The sequence below is a fragment of the Phascolarctos cinereus genome, unplaced genomic scaffold, assembly GCF_003287225.1.
Source record: "Phascolarctos cinereus isolate Bilbo 61053 unplaced genomic scaffold, phaCin_HiC Scaffold_5;HRSCAF=322, whole genome shotgun sequence".
NCBI classification, from domain to species: Eukaryota; Metazoa; Chordata; class Mammalia; order Diprotodontia; family Phascolarctidae; genus Phascolarctos; species Phascolarctos cinereus.
The window spans coordinates 465,485,508-465,500,648 of record NW_027555958.1 but is presented as its reverse complement, the minus strand read 5'-3'; the positions used below and the strand labels follow the sequence as shown (position 1 = coordinate 465,500,648).

The 15,141-nt window shown below is 44.7% G+C and overlaps 1 pseudogene; it reads left to right on the top strand.

Moving 5' to 3' along the window:
• Positions 1–911: 911 nt before the first annotated feature.
• On the top strand, positions 912–3,663 carry LOC110212931 (transcription elongation factor SPT5 pseudogene; annotated as a pseudogene).
• Positions 3,664–15,141: the final 11,478 nt, after the last annotated feature.

Sequence of the window (15,141 nt, the reverse complement as noted above, 5' to 3'; positions counted from 1 at the left end):
ATCCCCAGTGCTTAGTACAGGTTATTGACTGATTGACTTTGTCCTATGCTACATCAGAAGACAGTAGAGGTCACAATAGCATGAGGAGAAAAGTTTTCCTCATACAGTTTGAGGCTTGTCTTAATTTTTTTGTTGGTTCAATAAAACATGCCCTAGGTGTGATGTCTAGTTACCTTAGTGCTTGAAAAGGGAGATGAAGCACCCTTTTGATGTGAGCAAAATGTGGCAGATACTGATGTTCAGGAGGGGGGCCATGAGCTAGACACACACACTCACATTTCTATATATTATAAATGTATAAACACACACACATGCATACATACATACATTATATATATAGATATATGTATATATATCTATATATCTATATCTATATCTATCTATCTGTCTATCTATCTATCTATCTATCTATCTATCTATCTATCTATCTATCTATCTACATGTGTTTGTGTGCATCTTTTGGGAGACACAAGCTAGATACTGAAATTCCCAGTATTTGTCAATAAAAAACAAAAACAATTTTAACTTTTTTAAAAAAAATTTTGAATTCCTAATTCTCCCCCGCCCCCCTCATTGAGAAGGCAAGCAATTCCATATAGGTGATACCTGTGCAGTCATGGAAATCATTTCCCTCTTAGAGGGACTTTTGATGCCCTTTACAGTAGAGACCTCGTGCCCCACCTTCCCTCCCTCTCCTCCAATTAATTGGAAGAGGACAAAGGACCAGAATAATGCAGCCCTGCCCTGCCCACCCCTCCCCCATCACTCCTGTTGAAGGTGTGAATTCAGTGGGTTCACTGGTGACTCAAGGGAGTATTTAAGGCAGGGACTGAAGGACCTGGGTAGGTCATTCAGCCCCAGTGACTCTAGCTGGTAACAGCCCCAACAGCAGCAGCTCCCACGGGCTGGAGATGAGTGGAAGACAGTCTCGCCTGAAGATGTCTCAGCGTGCCACTCGCGACAGCGAAAATAGCCCCGAGGACGAGGCCCAGGACCTGGAAGTGTGGACAGCAGCAGCAGCCAGGGAGTCAAAGCAGCCGAAGCTGTCGGACTCGGACTCGGACTCCGGGTCAGGGTCAGGGTCCCAGTCGGTGTCGCAATCAGGTGAGGAGGAGTCTGAGGAAGACGGAGACCAGGAGGAAGTGGAGAAGGAAAAAGAGAACGAAAAGGAGGAGGAGAAAGAAGAGGAGAAAGAAGAGGAGGAGGAAGAGAATGAGGACCGTCCAAGAAAGAAGCCAAAACACCAGGGCTTCATCTTAGATGAGGCTGAGGTAGACGATGAGTACGAAGAGGAGGAAGAAGAGTGGGAAGAAGGAGCAGAGGACTTTCTGGAGAAAGAGGGGCTCCATGGCCCCAGCGGCCGTTATGGCGACGAACAGGACGACTGCTCCCGGGCCCGGCGCCTCCAGAAAGCCTGGAGGGATCAGGGAGAGGAGGAGCTGGCCCGCTATTACATGGAGAAATACGCCACTAAATCCTTCCGGGGAGCCCGGCGCAGAGGCTCCGAGCAGTTCCCAGGGGACATTGGCCAGCAGTTGCTGCTCCCTGGAATCCGGGATCCCAAACTGTGGATGGTCAAGTGCAAGCTCGGGGGAGGAAAGAGCCACGCCTTGATCCTCATGAGGAAGTTTTTGGTGTCCCAGGTCACAGACAGCCCGCTGCAGATCAAGTCAGTGGTGGCTCCGGAATACCTCAAGGGCTACATCTACGTGGAGGCCTACAAGTTCAGCTACGTGGTGGAAGCCATCGAAGGCGTGGCCAGCCTGCGCCAGGGCTGCCAGAGCCAGCAGCTGGTGCCCGTGGAGGAGATGACGGACGTGCTGAAGGTGCTGGCCAAGGAGGGCCCCCGCCTGCGGCCCAAGAGCTGGGTGCGCGTCAGGGCGGGCCTCTACAAGGATGACATCGCTCAGGTGACTTTCGCGGAGCCTGGCCGAACGACGGTCTCCCTCAAGATGATTCCTCGCATCGACTACAGCCTCGTCACAGCCCCCAGCGGCCAGAAAGACGGCTTCGCCAAGAGGAAGAGGGTCAGCAGACCCCCACAGAAGCTCTTTGATGTTCAGAAGATTCGATCCCTCGGAGGAAAGGTTGGTGCAGATGGAGACTTTCTCATCTTCAAGGGGAACCGCTACAGCCACAGAGGCTTCCTCTTCAAGACCTTCGCCCTCTCGGCCCTCATCAGAGAGGGGGTGAAGCCCAAGCTCTCCGAGCTGCAGAAGTTTGAGGAGGGGCCCGACGCCCTGCAGGAGCTCCAGGTGCGCATCGAGGACGGTCCAGACGCCGAGCACAGCTTCAAGCCTGGAGACAACGTGCAAGTGAGGGAGGGTGAGCTCATCAACCTGCGGGGCCGGGTGGTCAGCGTACACGGCCCCAAGGTCACCCTGATGCCCAAGCACGAGCAGCTCACCGGCGTGCTGGAGCTGTCCGCCTGGGAGCTGCAGAAGGACTTTGCCGCGGGAGACCACGTGCAAGTGATCTCGGGCCGCTTCCTCGGCACCACCGGCTTCGTCCTGAGAGCGGAGGACAACTCTGTCCTCTTCTTCTCTGACCTCACCAGGGAAGAGCTCAAGGTGCTTCCCAGAGACCTGCAGCTCTGCCCACACACGTCAGCCGCGGTGGATGCTTCGGGCCAGTACAGCTGGGGCCAGCTGGTGCAGCTGCAGCCCGGCATGGTGGGCATCATCGTCGGCCTGGACGCGGACACTTTCCGGGTCCTGAACATGCAGGACCAGGTGATCACCGTGCGCCGCAGCAAGCACCGCCAAGAAGGACAACCACCTGGCTTTGGCCCTAGACGGCCAACAGAACAGCATCCGCGTCAAGGATTCGGTCAGGGTGGTTGACGGCCCACGCTCTGGACTCGAGGCCAAGATCCTCCACCTCTTCAGAGGAGTCGCCTTTCTCCACTCCAAGAAGCTCATGGATAATGGGGCCTGTTCGCCTGCAAGTCCCGCCAGCTTCTAATCGTCGGGGCTTCCCAGTCTACCTGGGGCAAAGACCTTTTGGTAAGGGGCCTGGATCCGGGCCGGAGCCCTCACCTCGCCAGTCCCAAGCGCCCTAGCCCGGGGGGGCACAGGGGCCAGCATCTGAGAGTGCAGCTGGTGGGGCCTGAGCCGGGGCTGGGACCGGGACCAGGACCCAGACCGGGGCCCGGGCTCCGACAGGGGCCGCGGCTACGGCCACCGAGACAAGGGCCTCGTCGGACAGTCTGTGCGCATCTGCAAGGGGCCCTACAAGGGCTACATTGGGCTCGTGAAGGACGTGACGGAGGGCGTTGCCCGCGTGGAGCTCCACGCCACCTGCCAGACAATTTCCGTGCATCCTCAGAGACTCGTGCCCCTTGGCACCACACGCCCGGGACTCCTGACTCCCAGCCCTGCCGCTACCCCCAGCTACGCCTCCCAGACGCCGACCTACGGCTCAGGCTCCTTTCCCTGCCTGTTCGGCTCCCAGACCCCCATATTCGAGAGCAGCTACACTCCAACCCACACCGGTGCTTGGGACTCCAGCGACTGCAACTCACCCTCCAGGACATAGACTGATGAGGAAGATGCCTGGCACCACGAGCCCACCCCCACCCCGCCGTCCCTCCACTGGACTCCTGGAATCCTTTCCCCATCGCGCCCCTCCCCCACCACGTCTCCAGATAGCTTCTTTGTTTGATGGCTTTTGGCGGTTCATTTTCTTTGGTTTTAGTCTGACCTTAAGCACCAAATCCATCGGGGTTTCCTTATTTACGTCCCAGAACAGGTCCTAATTGCACACGAAACCGAATCTCTTGATTCAACCAAACTCGTTTTTCTTTTTAAGTATGTATAATAAATTCAACATATAATTTTCAAACTGTCTTCCTTGTCAGTGATTCCTTTTGGCCTTTTCCTCGGTTCTCTTTTGAGAAGGGTTGGTAGCTTCCAGGGAGAGACCCGGCCCCTGACACCAGGCTTTCCTGGTCCTCTTCCCTCCAGGTCTACACACACCACAAACCCCTAGACACCTAGAGCCTCACCATTTCCCCTCCCCCACCGGGTGCAGTAGGGATCACGGGACTCCCTCTCCCCAAGGATGCAAGCGTAGCAGCTGGTGGAAAATGAAGAGGGGAGAGGGATTTGGAGCCTTCTACAAAAGAGAAGGTATTGGAGGAGTTTTCTGCTCCTCCAATCGGAGGGGCGAGAAGCACCTGAGGGGACTAATAAGAGCTGCAAGAAAACAGTTCGTTTTGATTATATGAATTGAGGTGGAAAATTGAATTGAAAAGCTTCTGGAAAGACAAAATTAATGTACCCAGCATAAGAAGGGAGGTGGGTGAATGAATATTTTTTTCAATCAAATTTCTCAGATAAGTGCTTGGGATCTGTGATATAATACACTTATTCATACATATATGTGCGTGTATGTATATATACACATATGTACATCTTATATACATATACAAATACACACACATGCTCACGTATATGCTATTCCCTCATAGCTTAGTGTTCCAAGGATAAATCACCTGCCCAACATCTTACAACAGCTTGTGACCTCATTTGGAGTTTTCCTGGCAAAGATATTGGAGTAGTTTGCTATTTCCTTCTCCAGGTCATTTTACAGATGGGGAAACTGAGACAAACAGGGTGAAGTGACTTGCCCAAGATCACACAGCTAGTAAGCGTCTGAGGCTAGATTTGAAGCCAGGTTTTCATGACTCCAGGTTGGGAGCTCTATCCTCTGAGCCACCTAGCTGCCCTACAGTTGGTGCTTAATAAATGCTTGTTGACTATTAGGAAACTATGAATTAAAATCTTGATGAGTGTTGCTGGAGTGACTGCAAGAAGGAGGCCCTTATAATAATAATCTAAAATGTGTAATTCCTAATAAATATGTTTAATTTTTTTAACATATTAAAAATGCAAATGTGCTTTTTTGGTGTCTTTTTGTGATTTCCTCCTGGTTCATGGCTGCCCATTTTTACACACAGTGTAGGAGCATTTGAGGCATGGTATCATGGAAAGAGCCACTATCCCTCCCTTTTGGAAACCAATATTGTTTGGCTCCTCCAGAAGAAGCTACTTATCTTTCATTAAACTGACTGACAAGGAATTTTACCAGTGACCTTGGGGAGAGAGGAGAGATGATCCCAAATGAACTGCCAGCAGCATCATGCCAGGGTTGCCTCAGGGAAACAAAGGGACCTTGCAAAACAGCCTGGATTGGCAGCATTCATCAGCTCTGGGATATCATGCCTTGTCATCTCCACAGCAAAGACTGCAACACTGGAGAACAGACCTGTGCGTGTGGTCTGGAATATTAACAGTGGCTTTTAATTGGAAGGCTTTTCTGCCTGTGGGCCTTTGGGCACGAGGGCAGACGGAACTGAAGACAAGAGATCACATGGAATTGTGCGTTTACCCCTGTCTCTGCTGACCCTGCAACTGGATCCCTCTCCTGCCTCCCAAGAATATTCCAGAGAATGAAGGTTAAACCCTCCAAACAGGCAAAGTTAAAATGGAAACCAACAAATACTGGAACTGAAAGATCCTCAATGATGCCGAGGCGCAGGGAGGGAGATGAGGCCTGAACTTAGGGAAACTATAGAATCAGTCTCCCAGTTGAGACCAGCCAGCCAAGATTCTAGTAGGAAAATCAATTCTTCCCTGACACACCCAACAAATGGTCCTCAAGGCCTTGTTTAAAGACTTCCAGTAAGGGGCACACTGCATATTCAGGTGATTTGAATTATTTGGAAATTTTTCCATATAGCAAGCCTAAATCTGCGTTTTTGCAACTTCCAAACTCCTATTTCTGCTGTCTGGGGCAGGCAGATCATGTGTAATCCTCCATATGAGATTCCTTCAAATGCTTGGAGACAGCTATTGTGGCCTAAGTCTCTCTCTCTCTCTCTCTCTTCTCTCTCTCTCTCTTCTCTCTCTCTCTCTCTCTCTCTCTCTCACTTTTCCTAACTAAAAAGTATTTCTCTTCTCTCTCTCCCACCTCATCCCCTACATTGGAAAAAGAAAACCTTTTTCATGTGCATAATATGGATATTCAAGGAAATTCATATAATCAAGGAAAACAAATTCCCTCATTAACCAAGTCCAAAAATGTATGTCTAATTCTGTGTTTGGGGTCTATAGTCTTTCTCTCTCTGTCTCTCTGTCTCTCTTTCTCTATTTCTGTCTGTCTGTTTCTGTCTCTGTCTTTGTCTCTCTGTTTCTCTCTCTCTCTCTGCATCTTCAGCCCTCTATATTTGTTGTATGTAATTGCATTAATCAGAGTTCTAAAGTCTCTCAAAGTTATTTTTCTTTTAAATGTTGAACAAATTGTTTTTCTGGTCCTACTCACTCCACTCAACATCAGTTCATAAAGATCTTCCTGATCTTCTCTGAAACTGTTCATCTCATCATTTCTCACAGCACAAAAGTATTCTTATCCTAGTACATTCATATACAGGTGCTGAAGGAGTAGCTAGCTGGTGCAGTGGATAGAGAGCTGGAGCTGGAGTCGGGAAGATTTGTCTTCCTGAATTCAAACCTGATGTCAGCCACTTACTAACTGCGTGACCCTGGTCAAGTCACTTCACCTTGTTTGCCTCAGTTTCCTCATCTGTAAAATGGGCTGGAGAAGGAAAGGGCAAACCATTCCAATATCTTTGCCGAGAAAACCCCACGTGGGATCACAAAGGGTCATACATGATTGAAAAAATGACCAAGAAACAACAAGAGCCACTAGTGCTTGGCACAGTGCCCGACACACAGTAGGTGTTTCATGATTAATCGATATGCTATAATTGTTTCGCTATTCTCTAGTTTACAGGCACGCTCTTAATTTCCAGTCTTTTGCAAGTATGGAGAGCGTCTCTACAAATATTATCACACACGGAGGCCCTTCTTTGATTTCTTTGGGATCTTGGCCTAACAGGGGTATCTCTGGGTCAGGGTAAGCGCACTTTAACAGCCTTTTGGGAATGGTTCCAACTTTCTTTGCCAAGTAGCTGGCCAATTCACAGGTCCATGGACAGTGCTTTCGTGTGCCTTTTTTCCTGCAGCCATTCCAATGTTTGTCGTTTTAGCCAATCTGATGAGTACGAGGTAGACACTCGGAGTAGCTTCAGTCCATATTTCTCCAGTTATTAGAGACTTGGAACATCGGTTTTCATATGCTTGTTGATAGGTTGTTTCCTTTGGAAGTTGCTTGCTTTTTCCTCTGATTACCTATTTGAATTTTATCATAACTCGAATCATTTCATTATATATCTTGAATACAAGGAATTGGAATAACATGCTCCAAAGGTTTTTTCCAGATGACTATTTCCCTTCTAATTTTAGTTACATTGGTTTTGTTTGCTCAAAAATGTTTTCATTAGATGATCAGAATTGTCCATTTTATTTTTGCATCCTCTCCATGATTCATTTGTTTATGAATTCTTCCTCTAGCCATAGATCTGAAAGGCAATTCCTTCCTTGCTCCTCTAATGTGCTCGTGATGTAATCTTTTATTTCTACGTCATATATGCATTTGGAGTTTGTCTTGGCATATGGGGGGGAGATGTGGGTCTACACCTAGGTTAGACTGCATTCCAATTTTCCCACACTTGTTGGATCGGATGATTGATGGTCTTTGGCATGCTCTCTAAGAGTGAAAGGCCCTTCTCCTTACAAGCTTCATCCTTTCCTGACATTGGTTGTTGGCTAGGAAGGTTGTGATCACTGACTGCATATTCAGCGAAGGTGGCCTATGCTTCAACTTAATCCTGGTGTCACTCCAAATCTCCTGGGAATGGAGTGAGCCATTCTTCCCCAAGGTATTATACCTTAATTTCTTAGAGTTTGCCATTCAGCTTCTGTGTGTTTCTAAGAATCCTCCACCTAAGTTCTCCTCTTATAATTCATATGGTGTGAGAGTGATCCTCGGTTCTCCAAGGCTTTGCTGGTGGGGCACAATGCATGGCAGGTTCTGTTGAAGAAGAGACAATAGATGGACTGGATGTCGGCTATTCTGAGGACTAACTAGATACAGAAAGTCTCAGCACCAGGCAGACTTCAAACGGGGCAATGATGGTTTTAGCCATAGTAACTCACAAAAACCATCCACTGAGACTTGCAGAGATGGCTACCTTTTACTGTGGAAGAAGGACCAATGTCCACAACAATAATGAATACCCAGGGCTTCATGGTTTGTTGAATATTTTACCTGTATTATCCCATTTGATCCTTATGATTACTGTGTGTGGGAGGGACTATTATCCCCATTTGACAGAGAGGAAATGAAAGTGTAGACAGAGATTAAGTGACAGTAGTGTCTGAAGTGGGATTTGAACTGAGGTCATCCTGACTCCAAGACCAGCACTGGTTCCCATGAAGGAGGCTGGAGAGGGGTTTTGTGCGGACATAGGCTGCACTCAAGGACTTTGAGTATTTTTAACATTTTCCATCTCTGAGATCCCATGATTTTGCTGTTGTCATGCTTTAGGCAGCAAACCAACCAGCAGCAGGATGGAGAGCAGTGTATCAGACCCTGATCCTGACCCTGTCTGGGCTGGGTACACTAGGTAGATCCTCACAAAACCCACTCTTGTTCAATATTGCTGCAACTCCTCTTTGTGGCAAGGGGGTGTGGTGACCCGAGAATGTGAGAAGAGGATCAGGTAGGAAGAATTCAACTCAACACCTTCCAGAATCAAAATTCACTCATGCCCCAGGGAATGTGATCATTCCTTAACGAATTGGTTTACCATTGTAGGCTAAACGTCAAAGCTCCCTCAACCCCAGTTAACTCTTCACTTAATTAAATTGGCTCTCAGTTTCCTCTTCTGTAAAGTGATGGCATTGCATTACTCCAAGATCATTATCTAGTCCAAGATTTCTATGATCATTTGTGCTGGTGAGGAGATGGAGTGCAGTGGAAAGAGCCCTGGACTCAGAGTCAGTCATTCAGTCAATAAATGTTCCTTAAGCACGAATTATATGCTAGGTATTGTGCTAAGCGATACAAAGAAAGGCAAAAACATGGTCCCAGCAACAAACAAATAAATGGAAAAAACAAACTGCATCCACAAAATATCTACTGAGATCTCCCTCTGCCTCAATTTATTGAACAGATGTGAATCACTTAACTTTTCTGAGCCTCAGTTTCCTCATCTGCAAAATAGAGACAATGATACCTGGAATATCTGCCACGTGGAGTTGTGAGGTTCTGAGAATACATGCAAAATGCGCTGTTAGCCTCAAAGTATAATATCAATATTATTAATGAAGAAGAGGGGAATGGGAATCATGAAGTAATAGATAATAAGCCTGTGGGGTTTGAAATGGTTACATATGAAGTTACTCAAAGGAAAGTAAATACGGAATCAGAAGACAACTGAGAGGTCATCTAGTCCAACCCCCTTCATTCAGAAGATTCTTATAGAGGTGATGTGATATGACCAAAGTCACATACATGTTAAGTGACAGAACCAGGATTTGAAGACACACTGTCTGACTCCAAAGTCTATATTCTGTTCACCATATCACCCTCACGCATGTAATTACCCAATCAGAATTCCATCCTTTCACACACATGCTCATATATTTCTCACTGATCTCCCTCAATGCCCAACCCTCCCCTGCCTGCTCTAGTGTGCGCTCTCTCTCTCTCTCTCTCTCTCTCTCTCTCTCTCTCCTCTCTCCTCTCTCTCTCTTCTCTCTCTCCTCTCTCTCTCCTCTCTTCTCTCTCTCTCTCTCTCTCTCTCTCTCACCCTCCCTCTCTTTTCTCTCTTTTTGAATTGAGTTCAAATTTTCTCTCTCCCTCCCCTCCCCTACCCATTGAGAAAGCAAGCAATATGATATCAATTATATATGTGAACTCATGCAAAATGTATTTCCATATTAGTCATGTTGCAAAAAAAAAAAATCACAGAGAGAACAAGAAAAACAAAGAAAGTTTAAAAATGTACTCCAATCTGCACTCACAGTTCATCAGTTCTCTCTGGAGATGGATAGTATTCTTCATCATGGGTTGTTTGGAATTATTTTAGCTCATTTTATTGATCAGAGTAGCTAAGTCTTTCGCAGTTGATCAGCATTACAGCATTACTGTTACTGTGTACAATGGTCTCCTAGTTCTGCTCATTTCACTTTGCATTAGGTTTTTCTGAAAGTATCCACCTTGTCATTTCTTATAACACATTAGCATTCCAACAGAATCATATACCACAACTTGTTTAGCCATTCCCCAATTGATGGTCATCTCAATTCCTAACTCTTAACAACAGAAAAAGAACTGCTATAAATAGATCTATATGTACAGAGGTCCTTTTCCCTTTTATTTGATGTCTTTGGGATTCAGACTTAGTAGTAGTATTTCTGGGTCAAAGGGCAAGCAAAGTTTTATGGCCCTTTGGGCCTAGTTCTAAATTGTTCTGTAGAATGTTTGGACCAGTTCACAACTCCACTGACAATGCATAAGTGTTCCTATCTTCTCAAATCCCATACAGCATTTATTATTTTACTTTTCTGTCATGTTAGCCAATCTGATAGGCATGAGGTAGTTCCTCAGAGTTATTTTAATTTGCATTTCTCTAATCAACAGTGATTAAGAGCATCTTTCCATGTGACTATTGATAGCCTTAATTTCTTCTTCTGAAAACTACCTATTCAAATCCTTTGACCGTTTGTCAATTGGAGAATAGCTCTTATTTTTATAAACTTAACTCAGTTCCCTACATATTTGAGAAATGAGGCATTTATCAGAGAAATTTACTATAAATAATTTTTCCTCTTTCCTGCTTTCCTTATAATTTTGCCTGCATTGGTTTTGCTTGTGAAAAATATTTTTAATTTCATATAATCAAATTGTCCTTTTTACTTCCCATGATTCTCTCTATCTTTCACTTGTTCAAAAACTATTGCCTTATCCATAGATGTGCCAGGTACATTTTTCCATGTTCTCCTAATTTGCTTATAACATAGCCCTTTATGTCTAAAATATTTGCCCATTTTGATCTTATTTTGGTACACAATATGAGATGCTAATCTATGCCTGGTTTCTGCCAGCAATTCTAGTCAAATGGTGGGTCCTTATCCTCAAATCTTGGATATTGAGGTTTATCAAACACTAGATTATTATGGTCATTTACTATTGTGTATTGTGTACCTAATTTATTCCACTGATCCACCACTACATTTCTTAGCCAGTACCAGGCTTTTCATGGTTTTAACGATTATCACTTTGTAATATAGTTTGAAATTTGGAGCTGTATAGAGGTTAATTGTTCTTTAAGTGTTTGGGAGAATTCACTTATAAATCCACTTGGTCTTGGGGATTTTTTATTAGAGAGTTCATTGATGGCGTGTTCAATTTCTTTTCCTAAGGTAGGGCTATTTAAGTATTCTATTTCCCCTTCTGTTAATATGGGCAATTTCTGTTTTTGTAAATATTCATCCATGTCACTTAATTGGGTAAAATAATTCCTAATATATTCTTTAATTTCATCTTCATTGGGGGTACCATCACCATTTTAATTTTGGATACTGGTAATTTATTTTTCTTCTTTCTTTTTAAAAAAAATCAAATTAACCAATGGTTTTCTATTTTATTGTTTTCCTCCCATAAAGTAGCTCCTAGTTTTATTCTAACCCCTTTGTTTTTGAGATGAGATATGGAAGGTGAGAAAATAACTTGCCCACAGTCATGCAGGTGTTAGGTGTCAGAAGTGGGATTTGATCCTAAGTCCTCTGAGTTTTGAGCCAGAGCTTATTCTCTGTATTCCTACTATCTCTCCTGTGTTTGTTTTGTGTCCAGCCCTCAGCTGAGAGGAACTCTGGTATAGAAGCCCCTCTTGGTTTGTTTTCTGTAGTCACTGTCAAGTGCAGTTTCTTAGACCCACAAGAAGAGACCAAATTTTCAGTAACCTTTATATTGTGGAACCCTTGGACGAGGAGTTAGTTCATGAGTTCTGATGTCTGTTGTGTGATGTTCAGTAAGCCATTTAACTTCTCTTGGCTTTTGTTTTCATCCTCATGAGTAGATCAGATCTCCGCAGTGCTGGTCATCTTTGACATTCTCTAGCTGTGATTCAGAGGCACATGAGGTGCCTGTCATACAGATGTTCCCAGGGCCATAATAGGTTGGGCTGATAAACTGTCTTCAACAGAGCATGCACTCCAAGGGGGAGGCCACACCTGGGCACTCCTGCTCTTCCCTGCCACAGCAAATGGCTTGCCATTCTTTAGCTCATCAATTAAGAAAAGCCTGAGGTATTCTGTGGGAGGAGAAGCAGTGGCACAAAGTGGAACTTGGCTTCTGTCCAAGACCCAGAATGGCAGGCTCTGGTATCAGTGATCTTCTCTGTACCTGCAGGCTGAATTCCTTTCCTTCTGCTCTGTGCAGAGGGTGTGGGTGGAAGAATGCTCTCTCTTCAATAAGTATGGCAGGCTGTGTGCAAAGGTGGATGGCTTACACCAGAACCAAAATGACTGTCTAAAGAAAACAAAATTCTTTCCAACTTATTCCTCAGGATCAATTTAAACATGAAAAACATTTGACTAATGAGATAAAATAATAATATTATAATCATTCAACTGAAAGAAGATCATAGATTTAGAGTTAGAATTGAATGGGGATCTGCTCACATTGGTCTTTACATTGGAAATTTTAGAGGAAAATTATGAACAAGGAGGTGATACGATAAGTAGAGTTATAGTAAGAGAGCACCTGCCTGACCTTCATGAATTCAGGTCATCTGGTCCAGATGAAGGAGCTGTGAAAACAGTCCCATACCCAAGACTTGTAGGGAATTAACACACACACATATATAAGACCGAGAGCCATTCACCAATGGTGTGTACCCCAAAGGAGTTGAAAACAGAAAAATCCTATGAAAAATATTAATAGCAGCATTCTATGTGGTTATAAAAGAATCAGAAACAAAGTAAGCGCCCATCAATTGCAGAATGGTTAAAGAAATTGTGGTATATGCATATCCCCACCAGTTCAACTTTTCCAACCCCCAGTGAACTAGCAGGTTGGGGTCCTAGAAGGTAGCATATTACTTCTTCCTTCATAATTCTAGGAGTAGCCCTGAGGGCTAGGGAGTAGTTTCTAGTATTGTTGTTCATGTGCCCCATCAGTATTCTCCTCCCTCCACTGATTATAATTAGCAAGACACGGTTAATCACTTTTTAGAAAGGAGCCATTTACTGACATGTAAGAAGAGTTGGTACAAGATGACTCTCCCTATTCCCTATTCTGCAACACCCTATACATGAAGTATGTACAAAGCCCTGTAGAAAGTAAGTTCTAGTTTAACTTGAATTTGTAGCAAAGAATAACCCCCAGCTCCTGGTTTTTGGAAGTGTTTTTCCCCTTTGGTATGTGGAGCTTTCTTCTGGGTTCTTAGGACTCATGTCCTGAGGCAGCCTTTGCTTGGTGTATCTAGTTTATCCTTGGCTCCTGAGACAGATGCTTCCACCTAGCTATTAGCCTGCCATCTTTAAATGAATCTTTCTAGAAATTTCTTAGGAACTGAATTAATGCTTTCTGGATTATAGTTTGTAGACTCTACTCTTTTCCCTTTTTTGAAAATCCATAGACCATTTGGCCTTCTCTCATCTTGTAATACCTTTCCAATGTTCCATTGTCACCGATATCACCAATAGTGATTCAGTAATCACATGTATCAATTGAATGACAAGAACTTTGAACTGAGGAGATTTGGAGTGTCAAGTCCTGAAGTAAAACAAAGCCATGAACTGAGGAATAAAGCATCTTTAATTGAGATAACAGGATAGCAAACCTGCCACTCTGGGTGATGTCTAATGGATTTCCCAACTCCAAGACCCATGCAAAAGCTTCTCATCCCTTTAGGAAAAGAGGGAGAGATGGTAGAGGGAAGAGGTAACGTGAAGCAGCAAGGCTTGGTCATGATACCCTAGCAGCCCTTGGAAATCCATGCAAGGAAAACCACTTCATTCTAGCCATTTCCCCCTTCATTCCATGAATCCCAACTGAAGGGAACAAGGACATCAGATGCCTAGATCCAGCTTGGGCCGGGTTGTCCCACAAGACCAAATTGCAGGATGGGACTTAAGATATATCTCAGCTCAACCTAGTTGACCCTATCTTGCTGGGAATGCTGCTGACATTCTAACATTGCTAGGATCATTCAGAGATCAGCAGGAAACATTACATTTGGTATTAACAATGTTCCGTCATTATCTTAACAACTTTCTGTTGGGGGTCTCGCTCTGGTTCTCCCCTAGGCCAGCTGTATAACTCTGTGAATGGTTATTTAACCCTCTGAACTTTTGTGAAATAAGGAATTTGAACTAGATGATTCCTAAGACACCTTTCAAGTCTAAAATTTCTTGTCCCTGGAGGGACAAGAAATAGAATTAATTTTGGAAATTCTGGTGGCTAAATGTTAGGTATTCACGTTTACTTCCCTGTTCAGAGACTACATACATTGAAGCCATGGAAGCAGGGAGTAAGTGAACCTCTTAAAAAGTTGGTTATTAGAGTCCCAATTGGTGCTCTGTGGCAGAGATTTATCCTAAGCTTCTCGAGTGATTTCCATAGCGTCCTCTTCCAGCTGAGGTAGTGAAACAGCCATGAGTCTCCTTTGGTACTGAGGTCTTCCAGGATAATAACAGCTGACATTTGTATAGTGCCCTAGTGCATCCCGTCCCCTCCCCCATACCATCTGATCTCATTTGACGGTAACAGAGCTGATCTGGCAATAGCTAACCTGCAGTAGATCAAGGGCAGGGCAGCTGCCATGGCTGGTTGGCAGTGAGGAAGTTGTAGGATCAGAGATTCATGGACAGATGACTGCAAGGGCTTGCATATCTTCTAACCCCATCCTTTCATTTTACGGATGAGAAACCACAGCCTAAGGAAGTCATGGCAACTTGTCAGTTCTCATGGGTTTGATAGTCATCTCAATGGAGATGAATTTCAAATCTAGATCCATAGCCCTAGACTACTTCCTGAACTTCAGACTGACATCTCCATCAGACATTTTTATGTTGATGGTCCATTAACAACCCTAACTAACACGAAATCTCTAATACACTCTCCACCAAACTTCCCAAACCCTTTTCTGAAGGCAGAGATCTGACCAAATCACTCTCTTTCTCAAAAACTTTGAGTGACTCACTGTGATCTTTGGAATTAAGTATA